Raw genomic sequence first — 14,992 nt, forward strand, 5'->3', positions numbered from 1 at the left:
AGAAATAGGACAAACAAAAGCACTCTCTCAATAGTACTAAGGCGATCTTCTCCCCAAACTTTGAGATAATGCCCATGTTGATTTTTGTTTCCAAACTTGTAACTTGGCATCTTGCTCCAAGCTTCCCCCCCGCCCCACTTTTTCTTCAAGTGACTTAGGCTGAGCTGTTACATGAGCCAAAAAAAAAAAAAAAAACAGGCTGAAGGCTGCACCCTTCCCTCCAGAAGATAAATTATGTTGGTTTTTGCAGTGAGTGAATTAGGGCAGGAGAGAGATTTCACTAGAATAAAACGTTCTGGCTGAAGAGGTGACGTGAAGTAGATCTGCTTTGTTTGCAGAGGTTCCCAGACCCCTCTTGATTTCCTGGGATTGCCACCCACCTGCAGGCTGTCCAGCAGGGCCTGGGGTGAGCCCTGAAGCCTTCGAGCATAGGTGGCCCTGGATGGAGGGGTCCCGAACATCGGCAGCTTGCCCCTGGCCTCTCCCCTCTCTTGGGAACAGAGCTGTAAGAGGAGACAGGAAGAAATAAACCGTCCTGTTTCTTTTCAGAAGGGAGATAGCTTTTAGCAGGATTGTCTAAGATACCACATCCGAGGGGAGAGAAGGCCTGCTTCCACTGATTCAGCATTTTCCAGTCAGTGCAACACTCGCTTTGCGGGGTGCAGGAGACGATGTTAGGTAAGACGCGCACACAACATTAAATCACACTGAGTCACTGAGCGAGGAAGGCATTTCCTCTCCAGCTCTCCTTAAAACCTTCTCATTATGGAGAAGAAAGCCTCCGTTTGGTACTAGTGTGTCTTTAACACTCTTCTACCACGTCTTAATCATCCTTTGCAAAACAAACAACAAAAAAAAAGCAGGCCCTGGCAGAGGTCCCTTAGGCAACAGTATCTGCAAGAATGTAATTACTTTTTCTATTTTCGTTATATTTACTTTCACATCACCTATTTTTTAAAGCAAGTGGTAATGGCTTCCCATTTATTGTAGTGTTATAAAGATCCTTGTAAAATAAATATATGTATGTTTTTTTAAAGGGGACTGCTTTTTAAAAAAATATTAAGTAAATAATAAAGCTGGTTCACAGATATGGCAACAATCATAAAGCTAGAATGCAAAACACTAAAATTGAAGAAATACATGCAGTACAACTTTTTTTCCTCCTTTCTCAAATTAAATAATATATCTTGTTGCCTTGTTTTTCCAGCTGAAATGAAATCTGGGGCTCTTCCACTTCCTTTTCCCTTTGTTTTCCCAAGGCTTCCTTAGCAGCAGAGGTATATGGAGAGAAATATGACTGTACCATCTTCCTTTCCCTCAGATTCTAGGTGAATGCCTTGAGCTGTATAAATACACATGGTACTCATCTATTTATTCATCCGTTTGATAAACATTTGCAGATGCTCACTCCCTTCAGTCCTGCACCCGATAGAGCAAAGAACAGGAAAGGCCAGGTCCCTGCCTTCCTCAGCCTTCTAGGCTAGATGGGGAGACGGACACTAACTACACAGGCAGCTGCCGTGCAGGATCGCAAGGACTGGGGTGGCGGGGGAACACCACGACACTCGAAGCACCAACAGGGTGTCACGGAGAGCTTGCTGGGCAAGGGGAGCTTGAACAACACGGGTTTGAACGGTGTGGGTCCGCTTATTTGCAGATTTTTTTTCGATAGTAAATACTACAGTACTACACAATCCAGGATTGGTTGAATCCATCAATATGGAACCCTGGATGCAGAGGAAACTGGTATATGAAGAGCTGTATATAATTTACACACAGATTTTCAACTGTGTAGAGGGTTAGCTCCCCTAACCCCATGTTCAAGGGTCAACTGTATATTGTTACTGTTCAATCTACCAGCTCTAGTGTAATCAGACATGGACACAAGTTCCAGCACCATCCCTTTCTTGCTAGGAGTTCGTGGGCAAGTGACTTCAACCTGAGTCCCAGTTTCCCAGTCTATTACATAGGGGTAATAATGTCATCTTCCTCTTAATACTATTGAGAGGATTAAATAAGACAATGAATGTAAAATCCTTTAGCATAGCACCCAGGATGCAGTAAATGCTCAATAAATGCCAAATAATTTCTTTCAGCATCTTTCATCCAAATACTATCTCTTATACACACACACACACACACAATTTTATGCAAATATCCCCACCTGAGCAAATTCTATGTGAAAAGGCAAAGAGAAGTTGAGAATGTTCTTAGAGCACACAGCAGATTTAGGATGATACCAAGTAGAAATAATTTCTTGCTTTGGATCTGATAGAATTTCTTCAAACACAGTTTGGTCTGGAGGAAGCATCCTGGGTTTGGGGTAGAGTTGATTGCAGTGGTCAAGATGAGGGAGTTCAAAAGAAAAAGCAGGGAGGGAGTGCTTCTTTGTTACAAGTGAGAGAGAAAAAAAACTGAAATAGTGGGAAAAGGAGAGATAATTAATAAATGTTAGAAGCAGAAAAAAAAAGAGAGAGGAGAGAAAATAATCTCTCCTTAGCTTAAAAATAGAAGACCTCCAGATTCCATTAGAAAGTATGAGGAACTGAAGCAGGTATTTATGAGTACACACTGCCTTTCATAAAAGTTAGAAATATTGAAGGAAATCAAAATGTCTCATTTGTATAGCGCTGTCATGTTTATGAAGTGGATTCACATGCATCCAATGCTCACAACAGCCCTAGGAGGTAGGTACTATCATTAGCTCTGTTTATAAATGGAAAACTGAATGTGGGAGAATGGGTTTGATTTGCCCAAGGTCACCCAGTGATTCAGTAGAAATGCCAGGGGTCCACGCCAGGTCTCCTGACTCTAGGCCTGGTGAGCCTCTAGAATGGGGGTCTGAGAACTTTTTCTGCAAAGTGCCAGACAGTAAACACTTTAGGCATGTGAGCTGTGCCATCTGTGTCACAAATGCTCAACGCTGCCCTTGTGGCGTGAAAGCAGCCATAGACTCAGCCACGTAAAAAAACAGGAGTGGCTGAGTTCACAATAGACCTGAAATGTGAATTTCACATAATTTTTGTGTGTCATGAAATACAATTCTTTTGATTTTTTTTCCCAACCTTTGAAAAAATGTAACAACCATTCCAAGCTGGTGGGCCACACAAAAGCACAGAGTGGATCAGATTTGGCCTAGGGATGGTAGCTTGCCAACTGCTGTCCTAGAATATCTCAGAGATGAATGAAGCATAACCCCTGCCCTCCCAGAATTGAGAGAAAGAGGAGGCATAACCAATTCTACTCCTACGGAATTAGTTTCAGTTACATTTCAATGAGTGTGGTACAACTTCCATGATACTTGCCTCATCTGCAAGGAACTTCTATTATTTAATCCTTTTTTTCTCCATCAACTCATTTTCCTTAATTCCCATATTACTGGCCAAAATTAGAAGATGAACCTAAGTAAAAACCATAGAATTGCTACTTCCCTGGTGGCTCAGTGGTTAAGAATCTGCCTGCCAATTCAGGGGACACAGGTTTGATCCCTGGTCCTGGAAGATCCCACCTGCCACAGCGCAACTAAGCCCATGCACCACAACTACTGAGCCCGAGAGCCACAGTTACTGAGCCTGTGTGCCACAACTACTGAAACCTGCATGCCTAGAGCCCATGCTTCGCAACAAGAGAAGCCACCACAATGAGAAGCCCACACACTGCAACAAAGAGTAGCCCCCACTCGCCACAACTAGAGGAAGCCCATGCACAGCAACTAAGACTGAAAAAAAAGAGCCAGGAAAAAAGAAATCCAAATAATTAAATGAGTCCTATTAAATTCTAGTTACTTACAACCACTCTGGGCCTGAGGCCTGCTCTGTCCTCTGCCCCTATTTGAAAAAAAAACTGGCAAGTGACAAAAAGGTGTTAAAGTCATAGTGGCACCAACAGGAGACCTTCTTCTTGGTATGGTCAGAAATAAGAGAAAACAACTTCCTCACCACATACTTCACTTCCACATCTTTGTCCATGTAACAGCGTCTTCCCAGATACCAGGCCCATCAGGCTGGCATTCTGGAAACTGCTGTAACACGAGCCAAGTCCCCTAGGTTCATACAAGCCAGAGAGAACCATCCAGACAGAATGCAGGAGCAACTGTAGAGAGGACATGGCCTTTTTCAGCAGGACTTTGAATAGTGTCTAGCGTTTCATTAGATATAAAATTCAGGATGACTATTTCAGACTTAATGGAGTGAATGGAGATGGGATGAAAAAGAGATGTGGTTTCTAAGTTGCAAAGGGCCTGGAACAGCACACCACAGCCTATAGATATAAGACTTCTCAATGTTCCCCAAGCAATGGATGCTCAAGGCTATATTTTTAGGTTCTTCTCTGAGAGGGAGATAAGGAGATGCAGGCCAGGGTCTCTAGAGAACGTCCATGGGGACAGAGAGAAAAATTCAGACTAGCAGCTCTTGACTTTTGTACCATTTCTCATTTACCCTCGTGAATTCCTGCCTTCAAAAATACCTCAGTGATTCAAGTCCTACATGATTTAGGTCTCAGTGATTGTCCTGTTTGCTTAAACAATGACATACATTCTTGCCAGTTACCATGACAGACTGGTATTGACCATACTCTAATTCCAGCCAAACTGGAGGGGAAGTTCTGACTGGGAATTAATTGGGGTGGTATCATTTGGGGGCTTGTACTGAGGAACTCTGTCTGGCTCCAAATGAAGTGGTCTCAACACTGGACCCCACTGTCCTGCTCTGAGCCCACATGCACAGTATGGATTTAGGGCCAGCTCTCCAGGGCCACCAAACGTATTACACCATACAGAACTGGCACGAAAATGGAACAGTGTTGATGGTAATTTTTAAAGAGAAAGAAAGAAGAGAGCATCATATGCTCAACTGCTTGCTCGCACTTTCATTTGGAAACCCATATATAAATATGGGAACTCTTCTCCTTTACAGACTGCAATGTAATCACAGAGAACCAAATGCAGTTTGCAGGAGCTGCCTCCCACCTGCAGGGCTCCCAAAATGTTCAATAACTCGATAACCTCACAATTGGCCAGTGGAATAACAGTGTAAGGCCATGTGTCTGCAGTGCAGCTGCAGAAAATGCCCAGCAGGGCCTCTCCCAGGAGCTCCCATGGAAGCAGCAGGACTGGCCCTCGGCAGGAGCATCAGAGAGACATGGACCTTCCTGCACCCCCTTAGAGATAGTCACCCCGCAGTGCACACTGGGCTTTGAGGCTTGTGGAGGGCTCCCCATATCTCATTCCATATGCACAATCTCTTGGGAGAGAAGTGGGGCAAGACAGCTGAGACCCAGAGTGTGATGTGAGACGACCCCAAACTCCCACTCCCGAAAATGACCCCTCCTGACTCTGCTCACCTACCTGACATTCAAAAATGGTTCATATTCCTCGTTGCCTTCCCACATTCTATCAAACACTTGCTGTGTATGCGAGCTCCCACCTTCCCAAGTCTGTATTAATTTCTAACTCAACTTTGCCTAGCTTACCTTCACCCTCCTTAAGCTGCTCGTCAGCATTTTTGCAGTTTGGTCTTCACTTTGCTCTTCACCTTTATTCCCCACTGCTATCCTCCAAACTCTCTGCTGAGACCCACAGGCCATCTCTCAAGGAAGTTCTGCCCCCACCCCTGGCCCCAGCTAAGCTTACTCTCTAGAACACCCTCCTCTCATTGATCTAACATTCACCCATCTCCAAAGTCTGAATTCCACCTCCTCCAGGAGACAACAAGTCCCTCTGGAGCACGCTCACAGCTCCCACTGCCCTCTTCATGGCCCTCATCCTCCCGCCCCATGTTATAAGAGTCGACTTCCCAGTGGATGAATTCCTTTTGGGCAGGGACTGTGCCATCTTTGCCACTACATTCCCAGAACTAGATCCAGTATCTCTCCCAGTGGAAATGTTGCTGGACTGAATGAATCACTCCTCAAATTAGAGAGCGAACACAGGCTTGGGAGGCAGGTATAACTGGCTTCAAACCTTGACTCTACTGGTCCACAGTCTTTAGGGTAGCCATATGTCAATGAAAGACTCAGACTCTCCAGACCTCAGCTTCATCATCTATAACATCTGTAAGAAAGCTAGAATACCCTCCTCATGGATAGTTGGAATATTAAATGACTTAATGCACACTAAACTCTTAGCACATGCCTGGAGCAAGAAAAGCATTTGATAGATGATACCCACAGACACAGACCTAGAACCTTAACTTTACACCAGGTCTGGAAAAAGGCACTGGAGATTCTATAGTTGTTGAAATAAGAATCCCTGCTTGGTATCTGAATTACTTTATGTGTAGGTCTTGTCTACCTAATCAATGGTGCTACTGTTTACTTCGCACTTACTGTTGCATTGTGCTCAACAGTTTATGTTAATTATCTCCTATGATCATCATCACCATAGCCCTATAAATTGGACACATTTACTCGATTAGGAAACAAGGCTGAAAAGACTTAACTAGCCTGCCTACGGTCACTCAGCTAACAAAGGGCCACGCAGACACTTGAACACACATTATCTGAGTCCAAAGACTGATCTCATAACCTCAACCTCAAGCTCTCTCCTTGTCTCTAAGAACTTGCTGTTGACATTCTTCTATCCTCACAGTGACCTCTTTTACATAGAGGTAACACTTTGGGTTATCATAAACTTAAATGTGTATCTATAAAACCCAATTATTTATGAGCTCTGAGGTCCCTGAGGGGTAGAATATGTACCAGTAAATAGGTTTGGGAAAGAAAAAAGAAGTGGGGAAATGAGAGGTAGAGCAGGATAACTGGTTTTCAGGTAAACTCTTCTCTCAGCAACTACCTGGCACACAATGTGTGGACTGAATGAATGACTAGGGAGGGGAGGCCCAAGGAAGCACCAGACTAGAGACCCCGAATGGTCAAAAGAAACTTAATGACTCAAGGGACTGGGAAATTGGGCAGAAGAAAATACAAAGCAGAGGAGAACCAGAGCTGAGTTTCGCGTAAGTGAGAAGAGCTGGCTCTAACCTGCCTTGCCTATTGGTCTCCTTGTCTGACATGAGGCAAACCTCCTGGCCTCAAGCCTGTTATTACCAAAACAGGGTATTGAAAGCCTGTCCTGCCAAGCTTGGTGGATCATGGCGAGATTCCACGAAGATTCCTTAAAGTGCTTTGGGAAAGCTAAAGAAGGTATAATTTGAGGGTGATTTTTAAAAACATTTCTTGGAGGGCTACAACTGTGATGTGATGGAAAACGCACCACCCAATGGTTTAGGAAGCAGTGTTTGCATCCTGCTTCGCTTCTTTGGGCTATTTTGCTACATTGAGCAAATTCCTTCACTTCCTGGAGTCTGCTTTTTCCTACCTATAAATCAAAGATATGAACATTGATGCCTTGGAGTTGGCCTGAGTGGTGAACATGAAGATGTATACATTAGCTCATTGTACGTTCATGTTATCATGTCTGAGGTTTCTACAACTGTGCTTTGTTAATTTGTTAAATTGATTATATAAATAATAAGTCCTCCCCTATAGCCCTAACAGAGACAGCATGATTCAGCAAAAATGATCCAAGTTTTGGGTGCCAGTCTTAGAGTCTCAACTCTATCCCTTACTAGTTGCACGGGATGAGTTACAGTGCCTCTGTGTTTCTTTATGTTTAAAGTAGAAGTGAAAACACTACCTCATTCTTCTTCTTTAAAATGGAGATGATATTTTGTAGATAAAACATTTATTAAGCACCTACCGTACATAATAATTTCTTATCAAGGAGCTTATATAAAAGTAGAATTATGTAAGAGAGTCTTTGAGTCAATTTTGTTCCACCCTTATTAAATCTCAAAACTCTCAGGACAGAGAATTACTCTGGGAGCAACTTTGCTCTCAACCAAAGGATGAGCTGGGGACCTGAAATCTCCTCTTGCCATTTTCTAAATAACCAAAGGACAAGAATGGATTTTCTAACCCCAGAGTACATGTTTTGTTGATGCATTAATAACCCAGGCACCAGAAATTCAGGTCAGGGATTTGGAGGGAAACTGAAGAAACTGCCATCAGCCTTTTGGGAACCCGATGCTAGACGCAAAGCTTTTAAAACAAAAGAAGGACACATTGCTTCTGAAATTCAGGAGAAAACTGCCTTTAATGAGTGACGGCAACAAGGATCCCAGGAGATAGTGGAGAAATATTGTTTTTATCTTACATTGTTGGCTTTGGAAAGCAGTTGGAGGCCTCAAAGCCTCAGATCTCCAGTCTCACAGTCAGCTGTCAACTGACTGCTCAGAGGCACAAGCTCTGGGGCTTCTGGGAACCCTGCCTGGACCTCTTCTGCCTGAAGCCTGAGATGCTACGAGGAGAAAGGATAGACGCAGCCCCCAGGAAGTGCAGGTCACACTCGCAGGCTAGGGATCATGAGAGAGGGAGAGTAGTGGTAATAATAATAATAATAATTGGGTACTTTCTCTGTGCCAGGCTAAGTGGTTTTTTATGCATGACTACACAATATTCCAATGAGGTCTGTATTATTATCACCACAATTTTACAGGTCAGGATACTGAGGTTCAGAGGTGTTAAGCAGATTTGCCAAGGTCACATGTTAGCAAGTAGCAAAGCCAGAATTTAAACCCCGAAGCCCACATTCCTAGTCATTGTGACTACTATCTACATGTGTGTCACATGAGTAAGGACTATGAGTGTAAGTTTTTCTCCCAAGAGCATTCCACAACCAACCACATTGAAGATCTCTTGAATACGACTATGTGAGTAGGAAGGAAGCCTACAAGCCCAGCCCCTGCTAGGATCCTGCAATGCCCTCTGCCCTATCCTTGTCATCACCCAATATCTGCTTTCATGCCTTCAATGGCATGCATTAACTACCTTATAAAACACACCCATCACCTTTCAAGAGTTTGGCTACAGAAAATACTATATTGAGCTGAAATCCTATATTGAGCTGAACATAGGGAAATCTTATGTTCTCCTGAAATGTTTACCCACTGGGCTTATTTCTGCTTGGGATGGCACAGAAAAATTCAACCCTCTTCCAACTAACACTCCTCCAGGTAATTTGGAAACAATATCCCTGCAGATATACCACCTTCCCTCCCGCCACCCTTACAAAAAAAAATTAAGGCATTTATTTATTTGTTCACACTCTCAATAAGCATTGCCTGAACACCCACCACATATCAAACACTCTGCTATCCATGTGCTGAGGGGAAAATGGAGGTTAAATTCTCAGAAAGAAGATAAAAATATAAACAAATGATTATATAACAAGGGAAAAACTTACAAAACCATAGGAATACCTGGAATATACTATTATATATATACATTATTAGATATAGATATGTACACTAGTAGACATATGTACACTATTGGACTACATATACACTGAGTACATATACACTATTAGACATATATATACACTATTAGACTATATATACACTATTGTATATACACCATATATATATAATACATATGTGTTGTATACATATGTATTGTACACATATATATTGTTGTGTACATGTGTGGTATACATATATATTGTTGTATACATATGTGTTGTATACACATATTGTTGTATACATGTGTTGTATGCATATATATTGTTGTATACATATATGTTGTGTACATATACGTCATATACATATATGTTGTGTACATATATGTTGTATACATATATATTGTTGTATACATATATGTTGTATACATATATATTGTATACATGGCTTCATCCTTTTTGTCTCCTTTTAACGGCGGTGGGGGCTGGTAAGAGGAGTAGGCTCTCCTATTTACATCCTCAAGGCATTAAGTCTAATTCACTGTGATCATGTAGATTTGGGTCATATGTTTATTCCTGAGCAAGTGGCTGCTCAGGGGCTGGAGTATTTTGATTATGCAGTCCTGTGTCAGGCCCTGCCACCCCTGGATCTTGGACTAACCCCACCCAAACCACCTAGAGTGACAGTGGGCGAGGTGAGGGGGTGTCCTCAAGTAAAATCCAGGTGCTGTTACCAGAAGAGTGATTAATGGATGCTGGTCAGGCAAAAACAACAGACACCTATTCTCAAAACTCCTCTGGTGCAAATCCACAACACAGCCATATTTTCGTCATCAAGGAAACTATTATTTAGTTGAGAGGAAGCTGCCACATGTAAAATTAATAGAACCCAATTGATTATAACAAATAACCTGAAGTGTACACTACAGATCAGAAGTCTCAAAAATGAAGTTAGGGGTTAAAAGTACAGGCTTGGGACCAAATTCTAGTACCACCAATCACCTGCTATAACTGAACAAGACACTGGATCCCTCTGTGCCTTAGACATTATTCCTCTATAAAATGGGGGCAGTAGAAGATTCTCTTCCATAGGGTTATTGTGATAATTTAATGACAGAGTTCGTCAGGAGAACAAGCACAGTGCATGTCATATAGTAAAGAAACCTTGTAGGTTTCCTCAATTCGTTTAATGCTTACTACTTGCCAAGAGCTACTATAGGCACAGTGGAGAAGAAGAAAGTTCCCACTATTGTGCTGCTTATATACTAAAATGAAAAAATAGATACATAAATGAGCAAAAAAATTAGATAAGGGTAATAACTATGAAGAAAACAATTAATGATGATGACAGGGGGCGGGGCTTCAGAGAGGATGGTCAGGGAGAGCTTTATTGAGAAGGTAACATTTTAACTGAGACACGAATGATGAAAAAAAACAAATTGTGTTAAGATCGGAGCTCAAAGACAAGTGGGAAAACATCGGTAGCTTGGTGAGATAAGGGGGAAAAGGCATGAGGTGCGGTCAGAGACAGAATTCAGGGCTGATCATATAAGTCTGTGGTGAGGAGCTGTGTTTCATTCTAAGAGCAAATCGGATTCAATCCAAAGATTTAATATTTTAAAGATTACTCCACTACTGTGTGAAGAATGGACTATGAGTTGGTTGTAAAAGTAGAAATGAGAGCTAGTAGAGAAAAACTGCTTGAGGGAAGAAAAGAAGTAGAAGAGTAACAGCTGATCCCTAAGGAAATCATCAGGTGAGAAAAGACAGGAAGATGGGCCAAAAGCCAGCCAGCGGAGGGAAGCCATGTACATGATGCAGAGCGGTTGTGGGAAGACGTCGGTGGCTCCCTATTGCCTCCTGGCTATGAAGAAATAATCTGTATCTGACAAACCCTCCTACTGAGAACAACTATAAACACTGCATCAAAAATAAAATCAGGAGTTTGAAGGCATTGGGGAGCAACAAGGCAGCCGTGACTTGAAGGGCCGGAGGAAAGGAAAATATATTGAAGTTGGTCCTAAATTGGTGCTTTCTCCCCTCAGGGTATTTTCTGATTCTCATTGCAGGACAAAAAGGCAAAACAGAAAACAGGGGCCTCACAGTTCCACCGGGCTGCAAGGACAAAAAAATTAGCTACAAGCAACCAGAAATTGAAGAGCCAACATCCTAGAGAAAAATGAACCACAGTAAAGTGAGCTTAATATTTTGCATGCAGTTTCTCAGTGCACTTGCCAAAGTCTCAGATACACAGGTATGTGGTGAGAGTCTGAGAGGCCAAACAAACCTAGCTGATAACCTCTTCTAGGAGGTGGACCTCACTTTCCAATCCTTGAGTAAGAGCTGGACTTAATGATTTACTTCCGAAGAACAAAGTATGGGCATGGAAAAATAGTAACTCTACAGTGGAGGAAGCTGCCAGACACTACCTTACTCAAATGCTCAAGGTTAACATCCACAGTGATAAATCATGGTGATATCATGAACCTGCTGATATCACGTGACAAGAAGGGCACTTCACCACTCTGATATTCTTCCAAAAGCTCATAACCTCAGTCTACACATGAGAAAAAAATCGATCAAATTCAAATTGAGTGACATTCTCCAAAATACCTGACCAGGACCCTTCAAAACTGTTAAAAGTCAGGAAAAACAAGGAAAGACTGAGAATCTGTCACAATTCAAAGGAAACTAAAGAGACGTGATGACTAAACGTGAAGTGGCATCCTGCATTGGCTCCTGGGACAGTAAATGGACAATCATGTGGGAAGACATTCAGGAGCCTTTCTGAAACCTTGAAAATGTTAAAGTATGCGGGCCGAGCGATGGGATTCAGAATGTCCTGCTTGAGCAGTGGAGGAGCTGAGGGTGCGGGGCGTGGAGACTAATATCACCCTGTTTGGTCCTGAAGGATGGCTGGTTAGCCAAAGATGGGTAAGATTCCTCAGAGGAGGAACAACCTAAGACAGGCACAGCCGCAGAGGGGCCAACAGGGGTGGTGCATAGAGCCTTCCTTATATCACCCTGTTTGGCCCTGGAGGATGACTGGTTAGCCAGAGACGGGTAAGATTCCTCAAGGGAGGAACAACCTAAGACAGGCACAGTCGCAGAGGGGCCAACAGGGGTGGGGCACAGACCCCCAATATCTGAGAGAGGTCTCCTGCCCCCAGGGCTGTTTTGCTCTCCACCCCCAGCTCAAATCCACACCTGCTCAACTCGGACCCAGGAAGTAAACAAAGATAATTGCCTCAGTCATGTGAGGCCTTTGATTGTTTATGAGTGTAACCTGAGAATGTTAGCCCACGAACTCAATAAAAGCAACCTGGGATGAGTCAGCAGGGCTCTTGATCCGAGAGGTCTTGAGCCCCCGGTCCCACTTTTCTCTTCAGTCTGTGTCTGTGTCTTCTTCAAGCTTGCGGCACCGTCACTCACCTCGAGTCACCGAGCTGGTCTCGGCACAATCAGGAGAGGAAAATTTTTTAAAAACTAGAGAAATCCAAATAAAGTCTATAGCTTGGTTAATAATACTGTACCAATATTTATTCCTTAGTTCTGACAAATGTACCATGATATGTAAGATGCTAACATTAGGGAAAACTGAGTAAAGGGTATATGGGAATTTTCTGTAAATTTTTTTTTTTATTTATTTTATTGGCTGTGTTGGGTCTTTGTTGCTGCACACGGGGCTTTCTCTAGTTGCTGCGAGCGGGGGCCACTCTTCATTGTGGTGCACGGGCTTCTCATTGCGGTGGCCTCTCATTGCAGAGCACGGGCTCTAGGTGCGTGGGCTTCAGTAGTTGCAGCACATGGGCTCAATAGTTGTCGCTCATAGGCTCTAAAGCGCAGGCTCAATAGTTGTGGCGCATGGGCTTAGTTGCTCCACGGCATGTGGGATCTTCCAAGAGCAGAGATCGAACCCGTGTCCCCTGCATTGGCAGGCGGCTTCTCAACCACTGCGCCACCTAGGAAGCCCTTTCTGTAAATCTTAAACATAAAACAAAATGAATGATAGTGATGGGGTTACTACAGGGAGGATGGTCAGGGAAGGCTTCATTACAAAATAAAATTAAAAGATTGTTTTTGAAAAAGCAGCTGCAAAGAGGTTTAAAAAAAAAAGCTAAGCAATATTTTTAGCAGTCCCATAGATTTGGGGAAACAAAAGTTGGAGTTTAAGTCCCACCAAAGAGAAGGTACTGGTTTTCAGTTGAGACCCTGATAGGTTATGCCCAAAGATAAAGGGAATCAAAAATAGGCACCCCTCACAAAGCCTGAAACATAGCTTCAAATCATCTCAACCCATGGCTGTATCAAGGTGAGCTGTCCATACTCTGCCAGCCACAGGAAATTTAATCCTTCCTAGAAGATAACATGATTCAAAGCCACTATAATTTTTCATAGACAATTTAAAGTGTTTACTGCAAAAATACCAGGCATGACAGTATACAGGCACAAATGACCTAAATCCAATTTTTAAAATATCAGGCAAGAGAAACAAAGCAATAGATAACCCAGATTCTAGAATTATCAGACAGGAACTGTAAAATAATTATGAGTAATAAGTTCTAGAAAATACATGAAAAGATGGAGAATTTCTTCAGAGAACTAGAATCCATTTTTTAAAAAGAAAAAAGAAGCAACTGGAAATGCCAACCTGAATAATAAAACAATTGAAATTAGTTCAATAGATGAGTGCAAAACCAGATTAAATACAGAAATGAGAAGATTAATCAAAAGAGTAGAAAATATCCAGATTGATACAGAGAGAAAGGGAAAAAGAATAGAAAATCCAGGGACTTCCTAGCTGGCACAGTGGTTAAGAATCCACCTGCCAATGCAAGGGACACGGGTTCGACCTCTGCTCCAGGAAGATCCCACATGCTGTGGAGCTACTAAGCCCGTGAGCCACAACTACTGAAGCCCACATACCTAGAGCCCGTGCTCCACAACAAAAGAAGCCACCGCAATGAGAAGCCCGTGCACCACAATGAACAGTAGCCCCTGATCGCTGCAACCAGAGAAAGCCCGTGTGTAGCAATGAAGACCCAATGCAGCCAATAAATAAATAAATTCATAAATTTAAAAAACATGCAGAGATAAGCATAAACAACATAAGGTACATAATGAAAAGGTCTAACCTGCGAAATTGGGATTCTAGATGGACAGGAGAGAGTAAAGAAGCAATAATTAAAGAAATATTGACTATTGATGAAATATATCAAGACACAAATTCAGAAAGCTCTGAGATCCAGGCCGTATATTCATAAAGAAAGCCTGGAGAGGATGTGGAGAAAAGGGAACCCTCCTATGCTGTTTGTGGAAGTATAAATTGGTACAGTCACTGTGGAAAACAATATGGAGGTTCTTTAAAAAACTAAATATATAACTACTATATAATCCAGCAATCCCAATCCTGGGCATATATCCAGACAAAACTGTAATTCGGAAAGATACTTGCCCCTCTATGTTCGTATCAGCACTGTTTACAGTAGCCAAGACATGGAAGCAACTAAATGTCCATTGGCAGAAGAATGGATAAAGAAGATGTGGTACATATACAGAATGGAACATTACTCAGCCATAAAAAGGAATGAAATAATGCTATTTACAACAACATGGATGGACCTGGAGATTATCATACTAAGTGAAAAAAGTCAGAAAAAGAAGGACAAATAGCATATATCACTTATATGTGTAATCTAAAATATGACACAAATGAACTTATTTATGAAACAGAAGCAGACTCATAGGCATAGAAAA

Source organism: Hippopotamus amphibius, chromosome 1 (genome assembly GCF_030028045.1).
Source record: "Hippopotamus amphibius kiboko isolate mHipAmp2 chromosome 1, mHipAmp2.hap2, whole genome shotgun sequence".
Taxonomy (NCBI): domain Eukaryota; kingdom Metazoa; phylum Chordata; class Mammalia; order Artiodactyla; family Hippopotamidae; genus Hippopotamus; species Hippopotamus amphibius.